The following is a 26,951-nucleotide window of genomic DNA, read 5'->3' as shown; positions in this document are numbered from 1 at the left end:
GTAAAGCTTTACACACACACACACATATATATATATATCTTTGTATATGTTAAATATTATCAATTTCCTATGTATGTTCAAGTAATTATATATTCGTTATATTCCAAACACCAGATGAACGAAACAATGGCCAATTTTACCAATTATGCCTTTATCTTATTTCGTAACAATGCCCCATTTATTTTGAAACTTAAATAATAATTTGCTGAAAGATGGTTTTACCCCCCCCCCTTCCATATCGTTATTCCCATTATGTTGAACCTTTTCGATTTTTTGTTCAGCAGGATCGTTTTTCTTCCCTCTTTATGTTCTACTTGTAAACGCTTCCTTACACACGCTCAACTTATAATTTCTCTTATTTTGGAATTTGAATTATCACTGTATATTTGAATTATTATGGTTAAATTGAATTAAGATTATTATTTGTAACTGAGATTTTGTTCATGTCTATGAACAATTTATATGTTTTTATTGTGAATTCAATGTCAATTCAGCCTTCGTAGCTGCTAAATTGAATAAAATATATCTTGAATCTTGAATGGTAAAAATTCAGATTCTTTCCTCAAAATTCAAAATAGTTGAGAGGTCTGTATGAACCAATCGTTAACGAGTGGAACGAAAGACGGAATGGATTGGAAGACCGTACAAGAAAGTTTTCGCTTTCATGACGGATTCTAGAACACGGTAAATGTGTTACAAAAAATATCTTGAAGGTCTTTGTCAAAATTGATGAACCGGAACCAGAACAGCAGGTTCGTCCTACGTTTCTGAACTGACAAAAATGGCAAACACTTATATCGTTTGTCAAGAATCTAGGACGAAACTGTTGTTTTGATTCACCAAAGACAAAAACAAAGACTTCTTGATTGTCATTTGCCTTTGTCGTTAAATTGAAAAAAAAAAGGTTTCCTGTTTTTGAATCCGTCGTGCGCGTGGAGCGAAACTCTCTTATAAAACGAGACGTAAATAGAATAAACCAGTACATAATCTTCCCCGACGACGAACCTCTTTTCCACTTTTCCACGAGCTTGTATACACTATAAAAACTGTGGTGTTAAAACTGACACCAATTGGTGTTAATAGAGGACCACACCCTGAGGTGTTAAAATTACACCCTATAGATTGAGCATATCATCAAAGAGTGTAAATGTAACAACCAAAGGTGTTGTAATAACACCTATAGGTGTAAAACTAACACCACCAATTTAACACCGGTGTAAAATAACTGGTGTGGTCCTCTATGTACACCGGTTAACACCACAGTTTTTGCTGTATAGAATCTCTGACAGTAGCAGGGAGGGCAAAGTGACGTTCCCCTCAGACCAGATTTTTTTTTTAAATTGCTGCCCGCTCTGACTCTCCATCGCTCTTTCTTCGAAAACAATCAACGTCGGAAATGATGCATAGTTGATCATGATTCCCTTATCTCGCGTTAAGCTATCAAACTCTCGTTAAACATGTTAAACGAGAGGAACTCCTTTTTCAAAGATTCACAATTCGTAACCATGACACGACAAGATTAGAAAAAGGTTGTTCATTCCTTAACCTCACGATTTGTAAAAGGAAAATATATTTATTTTTCTGATATTTTTTAAAAACATCTTCGGATAATAAGCATCGAAGCATTACTTAATATTTTACCCAATTATACATGTATGTTCCGTTTGTGGTTACTCAATATTGAATAACATTTTACTTAACCTACTTTATAGAAGAACCTAAATGAAGATCATAGACAGCAAAACTATAAAATTAGAAGCGATCAAATACCTAAATTGAAATAAGGGAACGGTTTTTCCAGATGAGAAATGGCAATAAATGTGTTGTATCTTACATAATTCAACATTTATGAATATAATTAACCTTTAAAAATTGGGCCCTTCTTAAGTACTCAAAATGACGATCAGCATAATTACTATTGTAATTATTTCATGACTTCAATTCAATTTAGGTTTGTTCGTTTCAAAATGCAGGGGTTTTAAACTGAAATTATTGTTTTTTTAATTAAGGCGGTAGTTTCATATCTACATTAGATGGACCAGTTCTCATTATTCTTGTAAGCAACGGGCTGGTGCTATAAACGACTGAAATATTGCTATCTGATTGTATAATATCTGATTGAACAGACTTGAATGCGACCTTTTCAGTCTCTCGCACTGTCTCGAACTATCTACCCCCCTCTCACCCTTCTCGCTCTCCTTTTACCCATCCCTCCTATCTCTTCCCCCCCCCCCCTCTTATTTTCTCTCTCTCTCTCTTGTCCCTCCTGATTTTCATTTTGACAACATGGAGGAACAGTCCCACAAGGTCTTACTGCCAATGCACCACTAATATTTCGAAAATGATGCGTGCGAAGCAAAAACATTTCAAAGCACCATGGGGCTAAGAATAATATTCAACGCCAACAAGTTGATATAGCCCTACTTGAGAACCGTGTGATAGCATCTCTGACGCATCTTCAAAGCCTTAGGAAACGCGCGTGAACAATATTGATCCAGCCAGCAGTGTTGAAATCAATCGATTTATCCATAAACCATGATGTGCATACACCGGAATGAATTAATGCTTGATGCAGGTTATGCATCAAATGATAAATAGTGTGTTTGATGTAGCCCACGTGGCGGATGCGGGGAGAGATGGGAGGACCAAACAGGCCGATTCGGTTGATGACCTCGTTTGTGTTTTTTTCTTTCTTTGTTTTGCTTTGTTTCTGTAAGGGGGATTCAAAAGAGTAGCGGGGAGTTGATGCATAACTGAGGGCCTCCATAAAAAAAATTCGATACATAGCATTGATGCAAATTAGGGATATATGAGGGTACCCCGTTGTGTACGTTTCAAAATGCACGTAGAGATCGGAGAATCAAAAGGGTAAATTCGGTTGATGGCCTTGTGTATCAGTGGCCGTAATTTTTAAAGATCGAAAAGGAGAGTTGGAACAGTAGCGGAGCGTTCATGCATAGCTGAGGGCCTCCATCACAAATATTCGATACATGGCATTGAGGGATATAAATGAGGGAGGAGATACGAAGGTAACTCATTGACTAAGTGTTTACTTGCAATGTGCGTGTTCACATGGTGGACTACATAAACATGTTATACACATTGTTAAAATACTCAAAGCTAACAGTGTGAACACACAACAATCGCACCATGGGACACACTGTGGGTTACTGTATTCCATCCGGGACCTTTGTCAGAGATCCAGCCGAGCGGGTGTTAGTACATTATTATTTCCTTCTAATGATCTATGCCCGTTAGGGCCATCTACACTAATTTCGAAAAGGTCAATGAATTCCAACGACTATCGCGGGACGCGGGTAGAATTCGGCAACGACCACGCGGAAATGTCAACGAGCTTCGATCTGGGCTCCGTCCCAGACACGCAATCAATGGGGGCATGACCCGAAGAGAACCGAGTAAAGCTCGGTTGTATTCGGCTGACTTCCTTACGCTACAGTCACACCAACGAAACCCACTTCAAACCGACCAACGATATGCCATTCGAAATATCGTATTAGATTTGATTGATCTGGAGTCCGGTTCAATGGTGTGACTGTGCATCAAACTGTGCATTAAACTTCGAAAACGTTTATTGACGATATCGTGCCCCGATTAATAGAAAACTATTTTTTTTTTTTTTTTTAAAAGCAAATATTTGTAACTGGAATCAATATTCTGTGAAGCTCATATTACTATATAAACACTATATAGACTAAACAGTGAGCACAAGGAAATGTTTATACGTGCAAGATGTATTACAAATTTTATGAATATAATAAAATATCTTAACAGTAATTCAAGAATCAACATTAATTGATTTATCAATATCATTTTTTCATCTTTAATAATTCAAATTGGAATCCAACCAACATGTTTTTGATGAAAGAGAAATATCATATAAGCAGTAGGAAAAATATAGGGATTACAATAAGAAAGTTTTTAAGTCGAAAAAAGTTGCGATCACATATTGGTGATATCATTGTGATATAGGGTAGGCACTTCTATTTCCTACAATACAAAACATGGCTAAAATGGCATTCTTATAAAAGTTTTACTTAAAATATTTTTCTTTCATGACACAACATGCTGTATGTGTTATGCCTTTCACATCCCTTCATAGGTTGGATTCCCCAATAAGTATAAGGGTCCCATATTGTAGTATAATTTGAATGCAACTGTGTAATAAGTAAAGAAAGAACTCTAATGTCAGCCATTTCGAGGTTCATCAAAGAAAAATTGGGTATGCACAACAAGGGTAATCAAATATATTAACTTTTATTAGTCATCTCCAATCCCAGCTCATTGCACGACGCAGGGCTGGTTTATTACAGTAATCTACCAACTTTATTATGCGCGTACTCAAACATCGCCATGCACCGCCGCATTAAAAATCCTTGCTCTCGACTGTCAGCTCAACATGATTTATGAAAATCACTGCCCATTAGAAAGCAGATTTATACGTCATTATAGCTATCTCGATCTTCTCTACTTAAAGGTAATATTCTTTATCAACTAGAAACCTGTTTACGTTTTGAGCGATCCCATCTTATCCAATTGCAAATGAGATCTAGAATTTTAGATCCATGGGTAAAACTGACCTAATCAGGTCTAAGTGAAGTAATTTTTCATAAAACCATTTCTCAAGCAACGGAATAGGCAGCAAGTTTAGAGAATTAATATTCAATAAGATGCAATTTCAAGTTTGAGAAATTTGACAGTATTAGAAGCACCTTCATTTGAAATCATAAAGAAATTATCGAGAGAGAGAGAGTGATGAAATACCAACGGAAACGAATAAATGAAAATTTCGATAGGTAAAGTCGAATTTTCGGATTACTCTTCAATGCCCTTCATCAAAGGTTTGGTGAGGTTTTAGCGAAGGACTGAAGTATAAGAAATCAGGCCTAGGCCTATTTAAATTTTGACAACCTTCGTGAGAACCAGAGATTGTTATTCAGCGAAAAGGCAATTTTTTTTATTTTCATGTCGATTCCCAACGATTTTAGTATGCCGTTCATTCTACGAGTATGACCTCGCCCAACAATGCGCGCGCATGCGCACTCATTATTCAATTTGTTTTTATTTTTTAAGGACAAAGTTCCTCAAAGTGTTAACTAAAATTGGATAGAAATATGTACGAGAAAAAAATCTAAACATAAAGCTTTTAAGGCGAGATAATTTTCAGCCCTATTATATCATTGAAGTTTAACACCCCCTTCCCTTCTCCTCCTCTCTCCATCCCTCCATCTCTTTTTCTATCTCTTTCTGTTCTTCTAAAATCCTCCCTCTATCATTTTTGTTTGTATTTCAGCATATTGTCATTTTTCTCGATTCTGTTCCTTAAACACTCTCATTTACCAATATCCTCGTGGACACTGTGATTCACTTACCAGCGATCTAATAATTTCAATTACTCTTCGGATTTTTCCTTTTTACCCTTTTTTCTCCTTCCAATGTCCCCACTTCATCATAAATTCCTGTCCCTTTCTCAGGATAAAATCAAACTCGGCGTCCTACCCTCATGATGGATGCCTTTCTGATGGGCTTAGTGGGTTGCAAGAATAAATCAAGGGTTATGTTACCGAAATACGAACTGATCTCCCAATTCTACAGGGACTGCATGTGAATGACAAATAAGTGAGGAGCAGCGAAATTCAGGATGGAGTGGCATCACTTTCAATTTCATATTCCGAGATTAAAGGCGAGGATTATCAGATAGAGATTAGATTTGAAACGGAATAGTTTTTTTATGAAAAAGTTCAGTATAATCTGGTTACCTGGGCCCCGATGCGGAGTTGCAATTGAACTGCAACTCGAGAAAATTCATAAGCAACTTGGTTTTCAATTGATCAAAAAAGCGTGTTCGTGACTTGCACTTGACTTTCTTTAGTTGTGTTTTTGCAACAGACTCCAGATCATGCAACATATCGATATTTATAATCGTGATATCGATATTTATAATCGTGATAACGTTACCAAAACAGCACAATTCCAATGTGGCTGCATCGAGGTGTAGGCCTGTTCTTATTACAGAAATAGACATGACAAATAATATGACAATAAGATAAAAAGAACATAAAATTGAACAGAAGATAAAATTGAACCTATAACTACTTTTCCTAAAAGTGATTTCAATAACTCTGCAGCGATCTTATCAACATCTTTCAAAGTACAAACTTGTTTAACGCCAAATGAACAGCATGCATGTACTTTATTGAATGGCGCCGCGTGACTTTTCATGATTCCATGAAGTGATAAAATGTAAATAGGGGGTAATTACTGACTCCCAAGTCTTCTGGGAGACAAACAAGAAACGAAACCGTCTTCGTAGCCAAAACGAATTATGGGTGACAAATAAAAGAAAAGTCTGAGTTTTGCGGTATCATAATTCTCTTATACTGGGCATGAGCCTAAACCCATGACGTCATACTATTCAGGCTGGTGATGAAAAAAAAGTCCCCCCCCCCCCCGAAAAAAATAGGTTTGCCGGATTATAAGTGAATCATCATCCAATGAATTACATTCATTTATCTTTCAATATGGTGTTTCTCTATTACGTTGTAGTTTCTCTCATTCTAGGTAAGTAGAGTTTAATTTCAAATCATAAAGAATGAGAATTGAGATTTCAGAGGTGTTTATTATTAGTTTACACATTGATGGATTTAAATTAAACGTTTATGATTTTAACTCAATCGGATTTAAGTGTTTACGAACATGTAATAGTAATCCGAAAATTGTTTATAAATGTTCTTAAAAGGGCAAATCGTTGAAATTGTCCCATTCCCCATCCACGTCATCCCTTTTCCCCTCTTCCTCCCCCTTCGAATCTCTACAGCCTGAGATTAATCACCAGCAAAACACTTTTAACACGTCCTCGTGCAACAGGCACGAATAATCATTATCCCCCGCTCAGTCATACATCTTGCTTTTTATGAGGTTTGTGTCTGTGAATCTGTCTTCATGAAAGTTGTTTTTTTTTTACCAAGTTTCAATCTCCCGAATGAAGATGGGATTTCCTCAAACACTGGCAAGCACGAACCAGACGCGATTTTTACAACTATTCTTGGCGTCATTGGGTGTGTTGACTGGAAGCGAGTACATTTAGCGTGTATCACGAAGTAAAAAAAGAAAGAAGGAAAGATAGAAAACAGAAAGAAGGAAAGAAAAAAGATAGAAGAAAGAAATAAAGAAAGAAAGAAAGAAAGAAAGAAGGCAAGAAAGAAGAAAGAAAGAAAGAAAGGGCCGTTTATAATCACTCTTATTTAATAAAAGGACAAGTGAAATGAGGGGCAAACTGGAGAAAAGATTAAAAAGAGGATGGTAGGGGATACAACTGAGTGAATGATGTAGTGGAATTATGATGGACATAAGTACTTTGAATTAAAATTCATCAAAATTTAACGGAATTCATTTAAATCCTACGAACTTATTTATTTATCCCCGTAGTGCAATAGTTATCATTTATTTATGGATAGCTCCCTGAAGAGGGAATATTATTTGCAAGTCTCGTCTTATCCACAACGATATGGGTGAGTAGACTTTCATATGGAATTAGAACAATCTGTGTACATAAGTAGAAAATATTACGGTGATAATGAAAACGTTCCTATCAGTTTATCGCTTGATAAAGCGAGACATATTTTCAAGTATCAAAACTGATCTGAATAAACCATCAGGGGCGGCGCTCAAGGGGGCAGGGGCGGCCGTCACCTTCTTTTCAAGTGAAAAAAAATGGAAAATGAAGAGAAAAAGAGTATCAAAATGAGGGGTGTATGTCGTGTAACTCTCGAGCCTCCTTTTAATTCACTTGATTAGAAAAGCCACCCCTTTCTTATCAAACTACCCTGCCACCGCCCATGTATATCATTATTCATGTCAATTTCAAACTGATTCTTTGAATAATTCGTTTTAATGATTTGCATAATTAGAAGAAAATTTCCTTCAAAATAGTTCTACGAACGTTTAGCGCTATTACATAATTCATTTAGAAGCAATGAATAAAACCTTGCAATTCGGCAATTACTCTTAATTTTAAATCATTCTTATACACTGTGGTTTTAAATCTTTAATGATGTTGATAATCATGCTAATGCAATAAGCAGGGAACATCTAACGCACCGTGGCGAAGGTAGATAACTATATTTTTCAAATCAGCAGCAAGCGACAATTTCATTACAAACTAATCTCGCTAATGCCATTTAAATAATCAATGTGAAATTTAAGCACATGAGTAATTACATGAAACGGTAATTAGTGTGCAAATCCAGGCAAATAATCTACCAAAAAATGCACTGGCAAGTCAGAAATTATACATACTTGAGGAAATATAATTACTTAACAAAATCATGTCATTAAACAAACACGGCGCAAGCTATATTTTAAGTGGCAGATTTATCACGAAAATGTGATGGGGAGTTGAAGCAGTAATGAAGTGTCTCGAAAGATGAGAGTCGTCTTCGTCAGCATCGTCATTATTATCAGGAGCATCATAATCATTATCATCACCATTACAATCATCATCGTCATCAGTACCATCATCATTTTAATTATTATCATCACCGCCAAATTAAGACCATCACAATCAGTATCATCACCATCACCACCACCACTACCATGATCGTCAACACTATGATCACCATTATCATCACCATAATCATGATCATCATCATCATCATTCATCATCACCACACTCTAAAAACACTGAGTTAAATTTCACCCAATATTGAGTAAAAAGGGAACATGCATGTTTGCTGGGTATCTTTTTAACCCCATATTGGGCTATTTCAACGCAACATTGCGTAAAATTTACCAAATATTGGGTATACTTTTACCCAACAAACGTGCATGTTCCCAATTTACCCAATATTGTGTAAACCTTTTTTTAGAGTGCACCACCACCATCATTTTTCGTCATGACAGTCATCGTAAACATCACCCACCAGGAGATCGTTTCGTCAACATTATACAGTCTGACAAGTCAGATCTGGGGCCCGTTTCATAAAGTTGTTCGTAAGATAAGAGCGACTTTAAGAACGACTGGTGATCCTTTCTTACGCGCTAAACCATCGCCAATGTATTTGCCATCTACCACAAGATGGGATCACCAGTCGTTCTTAAAGTCGCTCTTAACTTACGAACAGCTTTATGAAACACCTACCTGGCAACTTTCCTTGAAATTGATTGATTTCTCTCTCTTACTGAGACTTACTGTTGAAGACAACAGACTTTATCGCATAAAACATCATTTCAATCGGCCTTTCTTGACACGCTCCCTATAGACGGACCCTACATGGGAGTTATTTACAATTACGTAACAATTACACATCTGAAGCTCACCTCACCTCCACACTACATCTTTTCTTATTTTCCTTGATGGAATATCCTTCTCACTAAATCTCTAAAGGTCGCATACAATCTCATTACTGGCATCCAATAACTAATTGATTCAATCAAATCTATAAAGGGTCACGGTACATACAACGTGCACATCTGCTCTCTTCAATTTGTATGTCAAAATGTATGTCGTGAGTGCGTATCATCAAGGACTGAAGGAGAAATCAGGGTAATAGAATGAAAGGAAAGTACATGTATATAACCCCTGATATCGCAGAGGAAATGGGCTGAAGACGGGGGAAAAATAGGATACACAATTTCGAAAAAAATATGTCGTGTATATATTTGCAAGTGGAGACAAAGGAAACCGAACATTTTACTCAGAACAATGGTCGTCGGATGTGAACAAAGTTCTCAGACATCAAACTACAGAGTTAAACGCTGTCCCATCGGTCAAAAACATATCAATGATTTTTAAAAACATAGGTTCACAATACAAGAGTGATGTTTGAAAATAAGAATTTTGAAATGCAATTTGCTGTATTTGATTTCTTTTCAAAGGGATAGAAACTAAAAACTTAGGAAGGAAAACAAATTATATTCGTTCAGACATCTGCGACTGAAATGAAATCAACATTCATTTCATCTCCCATATAACATGGAAGATAATTTGGATGATGTTTTCGTTCATTTTTTTGTTTTTTAGTTATTAAAGAATGACTTTCGCGTTTATTTTTTCGGACTTTTTAAACGACATATCACACAAACATATGACAAATGGGACTTTGTAGCTCAAAATTTCAAAGTAAAATCAATATTATAACCAATGCATTCAATGGCGCAATTTTCTGGTATCTATCTAAACCGGATTAGAAACTGTGACCACTATGAGCAGTAACAAATTTATTTTGGACTATTTTTTTGTCTTGCATATCTCTCAATTATCAAATCTCTTTTTCACATTCCTGTGTATTGCATCATGGTATGATTTATGGTCAAAACTTCTAGATTTATCTCATACTGGAATCGTAATCAATTTATATCATGTCTAGATCATGTTAGCCCGAGCTACAAGGATACTATGTCACGGCATGGAATTTTCAGTCGTGTTAGTGGTAGAAAAGTCGTAGTAAAGCTTCTTCAATTCTCGCTCGATTTTATTACAGATACAGAGATCATTACCACATTATTCGTCCCTACTTTATATAAACAAACATGTCAGACAATATCTTGACTTCAAATATGAAGCTAAAGTCTGACTCCATTAGGGAAAGACTATGGCATCAACGAGATCAAGATAGAATCAATTTCGCTCAACGCTCCGACGCCAAGAAAATTATGACAAAAAACTTAAAGGAATTGTTTGTCTCCGGTCACTGAATGTTCCCGGATCACAAAAGTATGGCATGCATAAGCTGCATATTAGTGGGTTTTCACAACGCTACGAGTACGAATTGAAGGACACAGTAAATGTATTGGAAATGCCCATCCATTACAAAGAACAAAAGCATGGGAGGGCTTTGTCGAAAACTGGTGAACCAGAAGAGCAGTTTTCGTCGCAAGTTTCAGAGCTGTCAAAAATTGCAAATATGTCGTTTGTCCATGCAGAATCCAGAACGTAACTGCTGTAACGAAACCAACTTTCGACAAAGCCTTCTTGGTTATGATTTGTCATGGCAGGCATTAGACAATATATTTTATATGTCTTTGAATCGTTCGTCGCGTGACCGTCGTGTGAGATACTAGTATTTCTCTTGATTATTCGGTTCATCACATCAAAGTGAGGCGGAAAAATCTGCATGTAATCCCATTTCTGGGCGCAAGTGCTAGTAACAGCATAAACTCTCTAAATTCCATATATTGAGAGTCAATTTAATACATTGTGGTCAGGGACCAATCCACAATTTGATCGAAAGTTTCAATCTTATAAGATTGACTTCTATTCCACAATCGCATTCCATTTCAATCCAAGAAATCTCGATAGTACTAAAATTATGATTAATATCTCACTTGGGCAATTTCGAAATTCCACAACAATCTGTCTGACTTCGATGCATCATAAAAAAATATTTCTCGATCACTTCCACAGTTCAAACTTACCAACTCTTTGAGTGATCTTTAAGGGCCTTGCATCTCCAAAATGAAGGTTGACAAGTCTGTATACCCTCGTTGCTTAACCTATAGGGGTCCAGAACGTATCATACAGTACGTGATTAACCGACGTTGGCAATGCATGAACACATTGATCAACCCAATCAGTGAGGGGATGAAAGGCGAGAGGGGACCAAGGGGGAAATCGAAAGAAGATTCGGGAAAGGGATGTACAGGAAGTTGACGTAACGGAGAAAGATAACGTGTACACAAATACATAGACTATAATGACTAATTAAGAAGGCTGCGTTCGGGTTTATAAGTAGTTATAAGCACGATAAATGCGTATATTATAGACAAACATTCTCATTTCTCGTATAAATTCAAAAATAGCATGTTCACATCTGCTGTAGATAATAACTACGTATTTTTGGTTAACTTGCATTTCCAGACCAAGAATGCATTACACCGGCTATAACTTATCTTCTAAATTTTCAGATGTTCTGTGACCTTTGATCTTGTGACGGCAGAATCTAATCAGAGCATCCTCACTAAATGTACCAAGCATGGAATTGATACTCAAAGCGATTCTTCAGTTATCAGTATGTAACACCTGACGCAAAGGTCTTTGGTTCGAACCCAAATCCTTCATTTGGTTTGAATCCTTAGGATTGACTTTCAAATCTCATAGGATTAAAATCCAAAGCCTTGTTGCTTTAAATTCACATCTTTAAGGTTTGAATTAAATAAATCTTTAACATATCGACGGGATGATATTTTTTATCCAGGGTTCAGCTGATCGCTAATTATATAGCCCATCCAAATTTATTTTAATCCATGGAATTTAGACAACTTATTGTACAACCTTCCAACGAGACATCATCTACATTGCGCCATTTCCTTCCTGTATTCAACAAGTAGAATAACTAGGGATTTCTGTTGTTTCTAACTAGTTGCCAAGTGAAAAATTTGCAGAAAGAAACACAGACCAATCAATCAAGATTTCAACAATAACTGCAAAATAGTATTAATGATTTTTGTCACGATTATTGCGGTCCCACACAAAATAAAATATGCCTGAATAAATGCATTAATTGTAACCTTAAATAATAACCAGTAGAATATAATACAGATCGTGCCAGAGAAAATGGAGGGCGGGTAATAGCGAAATGATGGATTTCTTTGATTCAGGAAAAAATAAGGGGGAAAATGCGGCCTTTGAAATCTGAAGACGGTGCGCCTGATGATGTGGTCATCACCAACTTTCGTAGAAACACACTCATACTGCATGCAATTCACAGGGGTAAAAAAGGCTCGGGCAATGGCACCTAAGTTCGTCGGAGTATCAATAACTGAGAATACGCGAGGGAAATTACGGGTGTTCGGTGGTATTTCTTCCCTGTAAGGGAAACGATGCCCTTAAATAAATCTGCAAATTCAATTTGCGACCGAGATTGGATAATATTTTCGACAAATTATTGAGCAGTGTCGAAGATGAATATGCGTGACAGAGAGAGTGCAGTGGTCACTTGATTGGGACGAGCAATTAGGTTTGACCTGTCTGTTTACCACTAAATGGGAATACTGCGATTGGAAAGGGCAATAAAAACGAATGTACGGTTCATTTGACGACTTTCCAAGAATCCCAGTAAAATTCATTGCTCACCGAATAACCATTACTTTTGACTTTTTAGAGATCATATGCGTCATTTCGCAGAATATATCTTTCGTGGCGAATGACGAAAAATGTTTGTTCTACCATCCCAACAATTTCAACTTATCCGGAATTAAATTTACCGAAGGGTTAAAGGTACATGTATGGAAATTCATATGGTAGCATTTCTTCAGAAACATGTTATATAGCAATACAACATATCTGCCTTATTCTCAATCCTCTTCCAATAAAGTAATGTATCTTGTGCCTCATTTCCTTCTTCTCCCCTCTTCCAAATGACATCTCTCGACTCCACCCCCCCCCCACCCTCACTCTTTCCCTTCTTTCCTTTACTCTCAAACAATTCTTAATTCACTTATCAGATTAAAGCCAACAACTTCTCAACCATTGTCACACATACATGACATAGATCCCTCTAATTCAAGAAAGGCAACAATATGAAGATCTCAAATGAAAAAAATCAAGACGCCTGACGGATCTTCACCTCATCTATCATTTTGGTAGAAATTAATCCGTGGTGGCACCCGTGGTGAAAGTGTTGCGTAAAAACGCGTTACAACGCGTCAAAACGGTAGTCAACAAAATTCAAGCGCAAATTTCCGAACGCACGCGTTTGATTGGTAGAAAATGAAGTTGCGTGCGATTCTCACAGACGCATTTGATCGCAACGCTTTCTGAACCTTGCCCCTAGGAAAACGAAATCCCCTTGGCGTAAAGAGATATGAAGCTAGTTTCAACCATGACAGATCTTGTGAGGTTATTCACTCATCCTTAATGGAATTTGGCCACTGGAAATATCTTCCAGGCTCTGAAGATGTGGTTTCGTGATGGATACGATTTGCTGGTATACATCAACCTCATCTCAATCGGCCAGTTATTCGGAAACCGCGATCAGCCATCATTTATATTACAGTCTCACCGGATCTGAACCGATCAAAGCTATTATGCTGCCCCTAAACTTTGGAATAATATCCCTTCTTCCATTACGGAGGCATCTACATGCTCTGCATTCAAAAGTCGCCTCAAAACTTATTTGTTTAAGCGGTTTTACGATTGAAGCAGCCTATATAATAGCTTTAATTATCTCTCTTTTTCTCCTATGGGCAGTGATATGCGAAGTAAAAGCAACGTCGTGTCATCATTGGCGGCGGAAGCCCAAAAAATTAGAGGGGGTCTACCTGAAATTTTGTGATGGACACATGTAAAAATTATTTGGAAAAAAATAAAGGGGAAAAAAAAGGTCATAAACCTATATTTTAGGGGGGACAAGACATTTAAGGGGGTCCCCCCCCCCCGCTTCCGCCGCCTATGCGTGTCATTATTTATCATTATTACGTTATTTCGAATAGCACATCACCCGTCGGTTTCGAGCTGGTTTCGTTGGTGTGACTGTGGTATTAAGCCGCATATCCGTTCCATATCCACACATAATATGTTTCCTTCTGTACACTGTGGATATAGCAAAATAACTTAAGAGTGGGTACAGTGTCACACAGTGCGTTTACAGTATGTTCACAGTGTGTTGATATAGTTGACTCCATGAAGATAATTCAGATTCACACTGTAAAATATTCAATTTTAATTTACAATTTCGCATTTTGGGCAACTCTCAAGTGTCAGAATCCACAGTGTATTCACACAGTGTACTGCATGAATTCGTGTTCCACACTGTGAAAATGCCTATAGAACTCGCACTGGGACACATCTACAGAATGAATGATCACAGTGTGTGTACATAGCAATCTATGTGAAGCAATCTTTATTTCAACAGTTTGAAGATATTGTACTTTAACATTTTAGCTCACCGTGGGATACACTGTAGGCATGGTAGGATACACTATTCTTTCTTTAGGAGGAACGCTGTAAAATTGTGTTAACATTTCTTTGCCCATCACAATCAATTGGACGAAAGGGGAAGGTTGTTTTGGCGGAAGGGCACTGGGCTAACAAGGCATCGTTATCAGCTACTACTTCTGCCAAATAGAATGAACTAGTGGGAAGTTTTTAAAAAAATGCACATTGTCGACGTATTCTTATCAGATAAATTGGGGTTGCATGATGCAACGTCACAAAAAAAGCCTGTAACGTCACATCAGATTTGTCAAATAATGGATAACAATGCTATTTCAGTTCAAATAAATTATCTTTTAAAAAAGTCAATACTCACAGATAATATATCAATTTCCATCAACTTTCGGATGGTCAGTCACTTAGAAACATCTCAGCAAAACCTGCAAAGAAATGGGATCCAAAATTATTAACTTTCCACTGTTAAAGTTCAAATCCTAGTATCTAATATCCAATCAATTCTAAGCAACACATGAAGAATATTAATCTCCTCTGTATATATTTTTTGCCGCCAGTCAGTACATATCCGCGGATAATATTGCCTGCGTGTTAGCGCGGCGCCAGGTTGGAACGCGAATGTAACAGGCGGAAAGGATCTAGCATTCTATTCTCGAGTAAAAACGATGCAGTGTAGTGAGCATGCACATACGCTACACACTGCAACACACATGGGCGTGGCGTTTCCCCAGTCGCACGTTTCTAAGAACCTGTCTCAGAACCTTTCTACCAACTTATATCGAATTCCCTATTTCTTCTTCAGTTTTGCTAATACGCTAAAAAGATAAGCAACATTCAAAAGTTAATGGTAAATCAAAAGTAAAACTACGATGAAAAAAAATTAAATAGTTAATGTTTCTAAATCTTCAAGCTTAATGATCAATTCTACACAGAAATTACAGTGTAATTATTTGTTTTTACTTTCATACATTAGATAAATTTCAGTATATATTTTCATAAGCATGGATTCATGTGCATGATTGTATTTGTTTGATGATGATCAGTTCACATTACATTTCTGCGGTATTATAGTTTAGGTTCCTCTTCATGAAAACCAGAGGCGGTCCTTTAACTTCCTCCGATTTTTAGGAGTTTCCAGGATTTTGAATAATTATTTTATCAATTTCAATGATACTTGATTTTATAGATGCAATGAATGTACAGTCTGGACCTAACGCAAATATACAAATAATCTACTACCCCCCCCCCCAAATCAAGGAGACCCCTGACGTAATGCCTTTTAATTTTGGCCGAGCATGCTCCACTCGCTCGCAAACTAAGAACCGGAAAGTTAATATTACATTGAATGTATAGTGCAGCAAACTTTTATGAAATCAGCCTCCCTTAAAAAGAAAAAAATATATAATTATTTTAGCAAATTTCGATGATTTAATAATTATGTCTCTCTCTTTCTCTCCATTCTTTAACATGTCTTTAAATAAAATCATCATTTCTAATTGATGCACTAGATATATCTGCCAAGTTACGACTTGTGTAATTGCATCACGAAGAAAAAGCAATCAGAAAATGAATGCATTTATAATTTTCAATTTTGCATAAGACCTTAAAACATTAGAATGGACTCCACTTCCCTTATATAAATTAAACAATTTCATGTTCTGGTGAACAAAGATAGTTTTCATAGTATCTTCAAGCGTACGTGATTCGCATCTATATCAGGGCATGATTACATACACTGCATTCACTTAGAACATAACCCATCCCTAAGGGGTCTTTTATAAAGGGAAAGTCTAAAGTATGTTCTGGTACATATAATTCATGACGAGGGCGACATGAGGAATAATAATCCAATCATGCAGGATAGCTGTACATTTCTAGCACGTCTAATACCCGTGTTGCCAGTAAAACCATTTTCATGTTTATGACATCAAGTGAACATTACACCCCCCCCCCCCCCCCCCCCCCGCTGAATTCCAGGGTGAAAATAATATCATTTAGTATAATAGGGGGAATTAAAAAAAATCACAAGAGACATAAATCCATTGATAATTTCATCCGAAACGAAAGTAACTTTTTATCATTATCATTATTGAATCGCAAAGTTTGTCTTTTATACAAATAAAAATCATTCATTTATAAATAGATGAAAAAAGTAATCAATAAACTAATCGATCGACCAATACATACACAAATACATCTAAAAATAATAGATCAAACAATAAATCAATTAAAAATGAATGACGCACTATTTAAAATAAGCGTTGCAATAAATGAATGAATAAAAAATATATAAATAAATGAATACATACATAGATTACAAAATATCATAGAAAACAAAAGATTACAAACATACAAAAATATATAGTCGTAACGTTTTCCCCCATGCCACCCGCTGAACTACTGCTTTAGAGGTTCCCTAACAGCCTAACAGGATTTACTTTTAGGGGATAATACTTGGTGCATAATGCGGCTATTAAAGATCCGCAGTCGGCTGTGGTGCATAGGGAAAATCAAATGAAATTTCGCTCTCCGTGGCTGTTATGCTATATAAAAATCTGAATGTGCGCACTTAGGAAATATCACAATATTTTGAGTTAGAGGGGTGTCCATGATTGGGTGTATTTCTATTTCGAGATTCGAAGATCCGCCACTTCTTCCTCTTCCATGTCTTATTCTTCCTCGTCATCATCGCTATCGTTTCCCTCTTCGCCATTTTTTACGTCTAAATCCGAATTCAAATTGGTAATTTCTGATTTTTTTAACTATTATAATCATTATTACTGTTATCAGTATATTCATTATTGTCATTATTGGGCCATAATAATATCAGTATTATTATTGTGACTTTTATCATTATTGTGATTTTTTCAATAAGCCCACATGAGGATTGCTATTTCAAGGGGCCATTTTAGCGGGGCACTTTACGCGCTCGAGACTGAAAGGGGACCAAGGGTCGGAAATGTGTACTATTGATATCGTGAAGACGGTTACACGATGGTTTAAATGACAACATGATGACAACATCTACAGGAATATCGCTTAAAATTCAAGTATGTGTTATTAATTGTAGCCATGGTTACTGTAATAAGATTTCCCTATTTTTTCTTACTTATCTTCTGACTCAATCTTGATTAAATCCCCAAGGTTGTAATGGTAGATATATAAAACCAATTCTATTGTGAGTACATGTATGTGTGCGTGGGTGGGTGTGTGCGTTAGTGAGGATATTGCACGCATTTGAGTGCTTGTGTGTCCTTTTCCCTAAACGTCTTCTCATCATGTCAAAGATATTTATATTTATATGCAAGCACAAAGTACGCAGAATCATATGCATGATTGTTTACTACAAGCGAGACAGACAAACCAAAACACTGCCCATGCACGGCATTTCATATACAAAATATTTTCAGTACGTCACTGAGAACACTAGGCTCGGTACACTATGATACTCTTCAACTGCATTACTGGGAAATACCTGGAGGGTTCTAAAGTACTCAACTTTCTATAAACACGAAAAAGGCGTATTGCGGCAGCTGCGAGGTTAGAATGCCATATGAGAACTCCAAATTAGGTTTGTAATAGGAAGAAAGGAACATATCCTGATTCATGAAAGGTGCTCCAAGAAGGCAGCGGGCAATCGCCCCTCTCCCTCGTTGAATTGTGACATTTTGGTTCTACATTTACAATCCTTTCAGATGTTTTTGATGATATTTTTCTCCTTTATTATTTTACTATTATTTCCTTTTAATTCTTATCCACATTCGGGTGGTCATTTTGCCAAATGGTCTCGCCTAATTATTGCACAGTCACGCAGTCGACAGCCGAGTTCAAACAGGCTCCACCCTCTTACATCCCACACCCACCTTAAACAACACCTTTCTTGCGCTCAAGAAAATATTTCTTCCCTGAATACCGGGCAACCTTCCAGCAGGTAGCCATGGGACGACACATGTATTAATCCATGGCTTATAACTTATTTTAATCAGAACATAGGCAATCTCATTTGGCTAGAGAGAAGAGTACATCATTTATGATTGACCTCAGGTAACACAAATTTGTCATTTGATACGAATTCACAGGCTCAATGAAGCGGGCGCTCGAGAAATATGTTCTCGTTATAGTCGTTTCTATTCATGTATTAAGTGTAAATAGCCAGTGTGTCCACGCAAGCACATTCGCTCTTAATATAATGTTCTGAGTTCTAATAAATAAAAATGATTAGAACTACGCGGGATTCTCACACAGGAGTGCATGTAATATGTGTGGGATTTGTTATATCATTTAAATACCGAAAACAAAAGATAAAAATTTACATGATATGCAGTTACGATTAAGGTCTTAAACTATCAGTTATGGGTTAAAATTGAAAAAAAAAATCAAGGGCATACAATTTGTAAAACGGTCAAAGAGTGGACATACTGCTAGTCTTCAGTCTGATAAGAATCAAACCTTCTGTCCTTGAGCTAAACAAATCTTGGCGGATTATTCCAAATTTGACACGTTTGGTAGAGAGCTGCTATCTTCACCCATGCTCATCCAATTTTCACCAGTTGCATACCTGCCAACATCTAAAAATGCAAAATCTCAACAACACGCCGGGGATCCTGTGGGTTGACAAAGTCCCAAACTGTGTCCAGGGGTAGAGCCCAATGCGGGGGTCAAGAAGGAGGCTCCTTCTGTAGTTCCCGTCTATATCAGCAATCATAACCCCTAAAAGGACTGACCTATTTAAGATGTATTGAAAATACGGGAGATGAATGGTCTATTTTTCCAACATTCTCTTTTTCTCACCTAAAATTTAAAAAATAAGGACGTCCTGATATTTGGTAATTTTAAAAGTTGGAAATCAGAAAAACCCTGATATCATCAGGACATTTGGTAAGTCCGCAGTAGCTTATAACAAATGAATGTAAAGTGAGAAAAAATGAATATACGAATCCTGTACCAACAGAAAATAAACACACTTTAAAAAAAAAACATCGTCAATCGGTGTTTTAAGAGAAATAAACACTCATGTGCTTAAATATACCATGGAATTTGAAGATTACAGCAAATAGTTTTTAAATACCAAACATGGTGTTTTTAATAACACCAATGGATGATGATCTAACGCAGTGATTAATCATAGGTGCTTAGTGTGGTCATCCGGGAACATTGGTAGTGTAGAATACCACGATTGATTTGCATATCGCATTTCACATAAGATACTATCTAAGGTAGATACGAAAACATGTTTTGTCGTTACATTAGGTTCAAGGTTCAGTAATCACCCCTTTAGACTAAGGTATTTGGAAACATTGATTTTAGTTTTTTTCAAAATCTTATTTGCAAGGTCTTTCAACTCCGTCCTTGATATATTGTTAAAATGAAGCACTGAAAAAAGGCGAGCACATAATAAGTCCGCCTGTAACGCGGAAAGGGGAGTTATTGGTCAAACAAGAAAGGTGAAGACTTCATCCTTGAATTGCTGACCTCAAAACCAAAAGGCTTCCTGGGATCCATGCTTGTAGCATATACATCAAATTTTATGAGCCTAGGTAAAGTTAAACTGAAGTTATCGCGTTTATACAAGGTCTGCAGAAGGGTAAGATGAAACATGTCAGTGTGACCTTGACCTTTTACCTCAAAATCGATAGGCTTCCTGGGATCCATGCTAGTACCATACACATCAAATATTATGAGCATACCTAAGTAAAACTGAAGTTATCGCGTTTACAAGGTCTGCAGAAGGGTAAGATGAAACATGAGATGAAAACATGTTAGTGTGACCTTGACCTTTAATCTTTGGCCTAAAAATCAATATATTTTCTGGAATTCATGCTGGTATCATACTAAATAAATTATATGAACTTAGATTACGTTAAACTGAAGTTATCGCATTTACAAGGAAAAGTTAACGGAGGGACAGACAGACGGACGGACGGACGGAGGGACACCGAGCGTGATACCATAATGCGTACCGTGCGACGGGTGCATAAAAGGTGACCGAAAATACCATCCATATCTTATTTCATGTACTAACAGGTGTTAAGTTAATCGCCACAAGAGAAATTGAATAGCAATTTTAGCGTCACAGATAAATGGAAAGTCTGCAGAATTTCATTTAACATTATAGAAGAGCATGATAAACAAAATATAATAACAATGAACACAAAAAATACATACAAGCATAGATTTCCGGACAGAAAGAAAGAAAAGAAATTAGGAAAACACACTAAGAGTGACAAAGGGAAAATCAATTAAGAAAAGATAGACAGGAATAAGCCGACGCCAGCTCAATAATGAAAAGTGCAAAATCAACAAAGAAAAAAAAGCATTTAGACGAATGATGGATTCTGACAAAACATATCTTGTTTGATTATAAAACCAAACTTGCGACAGATTATGTGGTTCTTCGAAGAAGAGGCCCAAATCAATTTTACATTTCCACATCAAAGAAACAAAAGTACTTTAAATATTGCTGAAAATCAATTTACTTTTTAAGGACATCATCGTATTTGATCTAGAGTTCGTATAGACAAAGACATTTTCAAAAAAAGGAAGGGAAAATATTTTTCATGTCAGTTTAATCGAAAAAAACATTACTTAATGATTTATTTCGTGTGTGATCTTATTGCTATTGACATTCAGAGCAGTCATGGCATAGCATATCTGAAAAACATGTTAAGGAAAGCAAGATTTTCGGACATTTGTAGGTTGAACACCTCCCCCACCCCCACCTCTTCTCCTTCTCGGTACGCTCGCTGCATTAAACTTGATGAAAATTGCATTAAATCTACCATAGTCGTATGCAGGGTTGAAAAATACAAGCAGATGTGCAAGGCGATCGATTTTTAGATGGTGAGCAAAATGAAGCAATTTTTGGTGAAATGTGAAAACTGGGGTTCTGTTTTATTGTGCTTTTATACTGATGTTGAAAGAAAATTTGTGAAAAGCTCCCAGTCTGAAAAAAAGAATATGAACATTTCTAGGGACGAGGGCAATTCTTGTCCCCACTTTATACTGCCATAGCATTTATCAACACGAAATAGTGCAAGATTGTATGAGGTTATGAATAAATCGGGTGAATTTATATAAAGATAAAAGAATCATTGTAATTTTCTCAGATTTAATCGAAATTTGGCAACACACTTGCACAAAGAGCAAGCATACACAACATAATATAAATTTCAAATTAAACTTATGAATATATGTGTATGTGGGGTGCACGTGTGTGTGAGAGGCATTAAAAGTACATACATTGTTAACCGCGATCTAAGGAAGATATGTAACTACTATTTTGTACTGATAGATGAACGTGGAGCGTTGTGGCCCAGTGGATTAGTCTTCGGACTTTGAAACAGAGGGTCGTGGGTTCGAATCCCAGCCATGGCGTAATTTCCTTCAGCAAGAAACTGATCCACGATGTGCTGCACTCGACCCAGGTGAGGTAAATGGGTACCGGTAGGAAGTAATTCCTTAAGAAGCTGTGTGCGCTATGAACGCCTAGCTTAGCCGGGTAATATAGGAGCGCCTTGAGCACCTAACAAGGTGGAAATGTGCGCAATATAAACATCCTATATTATTATTATGAACTAGACTGTGCGACGTCTAACCCCCACCCCGGTAGCTGAAATCTTCATTTAAAAGATTTATTTGTATTTTCGAGCTCGTATAAGAAGCGCTCATGGTTGATGGTGAAGTTCTTGAAGTGCAGTAACAATGGAGAAAAATAGGAAACCTTGGGGTAGGAGCGTAAAAAGTTTTTTTTTATGATTTTACAGAATTTCCTACATACCCGTACCTCCTATACAATAATGTAAGGGTGAGTGAGATTTGTTATCGGCGTCTATTATAGCGTTAAATATTAATTACGATTAAACTTAATACAAAGATTACAAAATCATAGATATTCATAACTCATAACATTCATTAATGGATTTTCGTCCGACCTTAATCATTTTTGTCTCATTTTTCTGCTTAGATCAAAGCAAACTTGTTGTCAGCATGGCATTCCTTTTAATGAGATCTTGACCCTTATCAATAGGTGGATTGAATAAGATGTTTATTGATTTAATTTAATGAAATACAGTAAATACCACGCAGTGCAAATATTTACAAAATAGAGGGTATTCATTTGATTACACAGCAATCAATCGCATTCCCAAAAGGATAACATTACGCTAGTCACAACGTTTAACACAACGTTGAACTGCAAACCGACTGATTTTTCTAGATTAGAAATAACATAATATCCTTAATCAGTCTTGGATTCGATTTCGTTGGTAGTCATTATGTTTAATTGGCCAAGATCCTCAACTCTATTTATATTTCCTCCCCCTACGTGAATGACCTCATCTGTCAGTTTTCATCACAGCCCTAAATCTTGAGAATATGCTTGCAGTTACAGTAACATCAACGAAACATAACACCAAACCTACCAATGATGTTCTATTTGAAATATCGTAATAGCTTTTATTGGTCTTGGGTCCGTTGCAGAAAGAGCTGCGTTTAAAAGTCAAAAAATCAATCGCAATTCCCAAATACGCGCTGTTGATTGGTTGAAAATCAAGTTACGCGTGATTTTTAGAGTTGTGCTTAATTGCAACTATTTCTGCTACGGGCCCCTGGTGTCGGTTTCGTTGGCGTGACTGTAGCAATAAACATAAGGACCATGGAATTCCAAACGTAAGGCTAAATATTAAAATGGACTGTAATACTTCATCTTTCAACAGATTGCTGCTGGAACCTCATGAATTGCAGAGGTTATTCCTTCTGAAATACACTTGCGGTCACCAATGTCGTTTCCTCTAAGCCAGTTTATAGTTTCATTCTGCGCATAATCAGAAGAAGGTCATTTGTACTCAAGAGGCATAGTGGCTTAATATTCAATGAGATAAGCACCAACTTTGATGTCTTTATTATTCGTATATTTTGAATTTTGCTCTTCATTAAATCCACAAAAAGCAATTAAACGAGTCCACTAGCGACTGGTATGGTTGGCCAAGTACATTGTAATAGTATCATGCTACATGTATAAATGCATTCAAGGTAGAAATGCAACAAATCCATAAAGTGTTCATTGAAGTGCTATTCTTTTCGCTTGGTTATGCAATTTATATATCCTCCTATGTAAGACATGCTAACATAATATCTTGCTTTGAAATCAGCTAATCATATTGAAAGTAAAGGTTATTTAAACAAACCTACCCACGGGGTAACTATGAACTGGACTATTCTTGTGATCATGTTACCCGTTTCCTTGAAGCCATAAATGAAAAGGCAATTTTCAAAGAAAAAAATGTGTTCAATCCCATGATTCTTAAGTTTCCTTTTTTACATAAAGAAAATGATACTTTCTTTTCTTCTTTTCTTTCTTTTAGGGTTTTAAGGGGTGGAAATAATCGATGTATTTTGACTAACATGACCGGCATTTCAACTTACAATTTCTTGCTGGAGCTCCCTAACCACTCTAACCTCTTGAAAAAAATGCTGGTCAAGTCGGTTGAGAAAGAGTTTGCCAAGACTCCGCCAAAAATGACTGTGAATAAAGTCAGGTGTGACCAAATGTGGCCGAAAATTTATCTTTCTGGGTCCATCTGACCCCGGTCTAAAAGAATGTAGGGAGTAGAGAAAGTGCGCTCTTGACATAGATAGACTTAGATAAAATCAAGGGTTGTGTTACACTGAATAACATTCGTTCGAATTAAATCCTCGATGATGCATTAATTAAGTAGCTCTCAAAGCTTACCTGTTTGTAAAAAAAAATGGAAGTTATCCGCAGAACAATAAACAATTATTCATTGGGAATAGTCTTGCTGGTTATGCGTGCATGTATTTAATACTTCAATCAAAAAAGCATGAAGCAAGTCAAGGAGAATATGACACTGTCAAAAGCTGTTCTCTGATGGCTAATGGAGGGTAAACAGTCACATCGGTGAAACCAACTCCAGACCGACCCAATCTATTACATTATATCCAGTAACATACAATCGGTCGGTTGGAGTCGGTTTCGTTCGTGTGACCTTAGCATGTTAAAGGAGCGAGAAACAAGCCTTGGCACCTACCCCAATTGGGCAACATGAGTATGCAATGTTGACGCAATCGTCAAAGAGCGGAGATGGTGTCTGGTTTTCAATTAACTTCCTGTCTGTCTATAAGAAGCTAATTACTATCGCTCTTCCGCAAGAACGAAATACAGATGTATCGAAGGAGAGTCTTTTTTTATTAAAGGGCCAAGTGCTATTCACGAAGAGCGCAGTCACACCGATGCAATAGACCCCCAGACCGATCCAGAATATGTTATTTTCAATGACATTATCGTGTGTGACTGTAACATAATAATCATGGTAAAGTGTACCTTCGAATCGCAGCGCGCGCAGTATACTACACATCGCCGCGTAGATTGGATGTGCGCGTCGGACATGGCTTCAAGTCAAATTCGACCATTTTGTTAATCTGCCAGTACTTAACACACTGAATTTACCGTTATAGTGGTGTATCATTATAATTTTTTACCGATTCTCCTCTGGATTGTGTAAGGACTGTTACAGTACGGTTGTCGTTTTTTTTTTTGTTTTTGGGGGGGACGATGAAAAGAACATTGCATTTTCTTCAATTTGCTATTCATTCTTTCTCCATTTTTTTTTTAGAATCTGTATTAGGTTGTAAAAGAAAGCATGGTCTTCTTCTCTGCACCAACACTCCATGCCATCCGTCCCTACTCTTTCACTTTGTTTCTTACTCTCTCCGTCTGTCAGTCGGTAAGTGTTAGAGGGTGCGTGTGTTTGTTTGTGTGTATGTGTGTAAATGTGTGGAAGTGTTGACAAAAGGTTTGGTGATGGTGTGTGTGTTTGTGTGTGTGTCTCTTTCTCTCTTTGATTTATTTTTCCCCCATTCCATCTTCACGTATCCCCCTCTCTCTCTTATTTTTTTCCTTTTTTTCGAATCGCCGCGTCTACCTTTCAATCTATCACTGTCGGAACACAAGTATCATGGAATGACAAGCTGAATAAAAAGAAGGTGAAACAGCCAATAGCAAGAACTGCCCCTCGCCCGCGATGTAATGTCCCCTATCGTTCGGATGTTGAGTGTTGTTGAAGGGTAATCTTTTGCACTCTCTTTAAATGTCAAGCAGCCCCGTTTCTACTTCTCGCCACCCCTTCACCACACTCTCACCAGAGTCGATTAGAAGACCGTCCCCGAAAGGTCTGCGAATGTCCGAGCCATTCATGTCGCCTCCGAATCTCTCAATGGTATACGACAGATCTTAAAGGTACGCAATGATGAAAATACGATTCGAATTTTTGAATATAGTAAATATAAACAAGTAAACCCCTGAATAAACACAATAAAGTCACGAATATACTATGAATGAGAATATATCCCCACTCCCTCTTTTATCCTCTTTCATTTTAATCATTTTATTTTCCTTCTATCTCTTTTAAAATTGATTTCCATGTAACAAAATAAGGTTCAACAATGATGACCCTAGTATACAGTGCGTAAAAAGGACAGATTTGAAAATTCAAGTATTAAATAAATAAATTTGTAAATAAAATTTGACAGCCTAATTTGAAAATTATGGTACAGATAATGAAAAAATTAAGTGGAAGTCTACTGATTAGCATGAAATCTGATGATCATATTACTCATATTCTGCCATTCTGGCGCAAGGCTCTTTTTGAACCTCCGACAAAAATGCCCCATGTTCGCTCAAGCATGAACATAATTTATTTTTTAAATTGCATTTCAAAGATAAGATTTCAAAGCATCTATTAACATCAAAATATAGATCATAATTTGGAACAATTTTTTGTAGACTTTTCAAAATTGTCCCGTTTTTTTTTTTGATACGTACTGTAGTATTTTCGCTTTAAAGTTCTTGTTGCAATAGAGGGGAGAAAATTCATACTATATGAACGGAAAAGAGAAAATGATAATACCAGGGTTTCTACTTTGGGGATAGCTTAAGGGCATTACATAGGCCTACCCACACACTTTCCTTGCATGCTTTTCTTTATATTCAATCTTGATCTTAACAATGCATAAATGAACATGAACTTCT

The 26,951-nt window shown here is 36.7% G+C and overlaps 1 protein-coding gene across 4 annotated transcripts in view; it reads right to left on the bottom strand.

Annotated features, from left to right (window-relative positions):
• Positions 1-26,951, bottom strand: part of LOC121428209 (ankyrin repeat domain-containing protein 49-like) — a 58,670-nt gene that overhangs the window by 8,754 nt on the left and 22,965 nt on the right. Inside the window, exons 3-4 of one of the 4 annotated variants that reach the window (XM_041624820.1) lie at positions 15,267-15,330; positions 11,434-11,511 (exon numbers count right to left, since the gene is read on the bottom strand). The gene's annotated coding sequence lies outside the window, so the exon portion shown is untranslated. Of the gene's footprint in view, positions 1-11,433; positions 11,962-15,266; positions 15,465-26,951 lie in introns of those variants that run through there. The other 3 variants (XM_041624819.1, XM_041624821.1, XM_041624822.1) reach the window with 3 other exon arrangements.

This window comes from Lytechinus variegatus, chromosome 14 (assembly GCF_018143015.1).
Source record: "Lytechinus variegatus isolate NC3 chromosome 14, Lvar_3.0, whole genome shotgun sequence".
NCBI classification, from domain to species: Eukaryota; Metazoa; Echinodermata; class Echinoidea; order Temnopleuroida; family Toxopneustidae; genus Lytechinus; species Lytechinus variegatus.
This window is presented reverse-complemented; position numbering and strand designations above follow the sequence as displayed.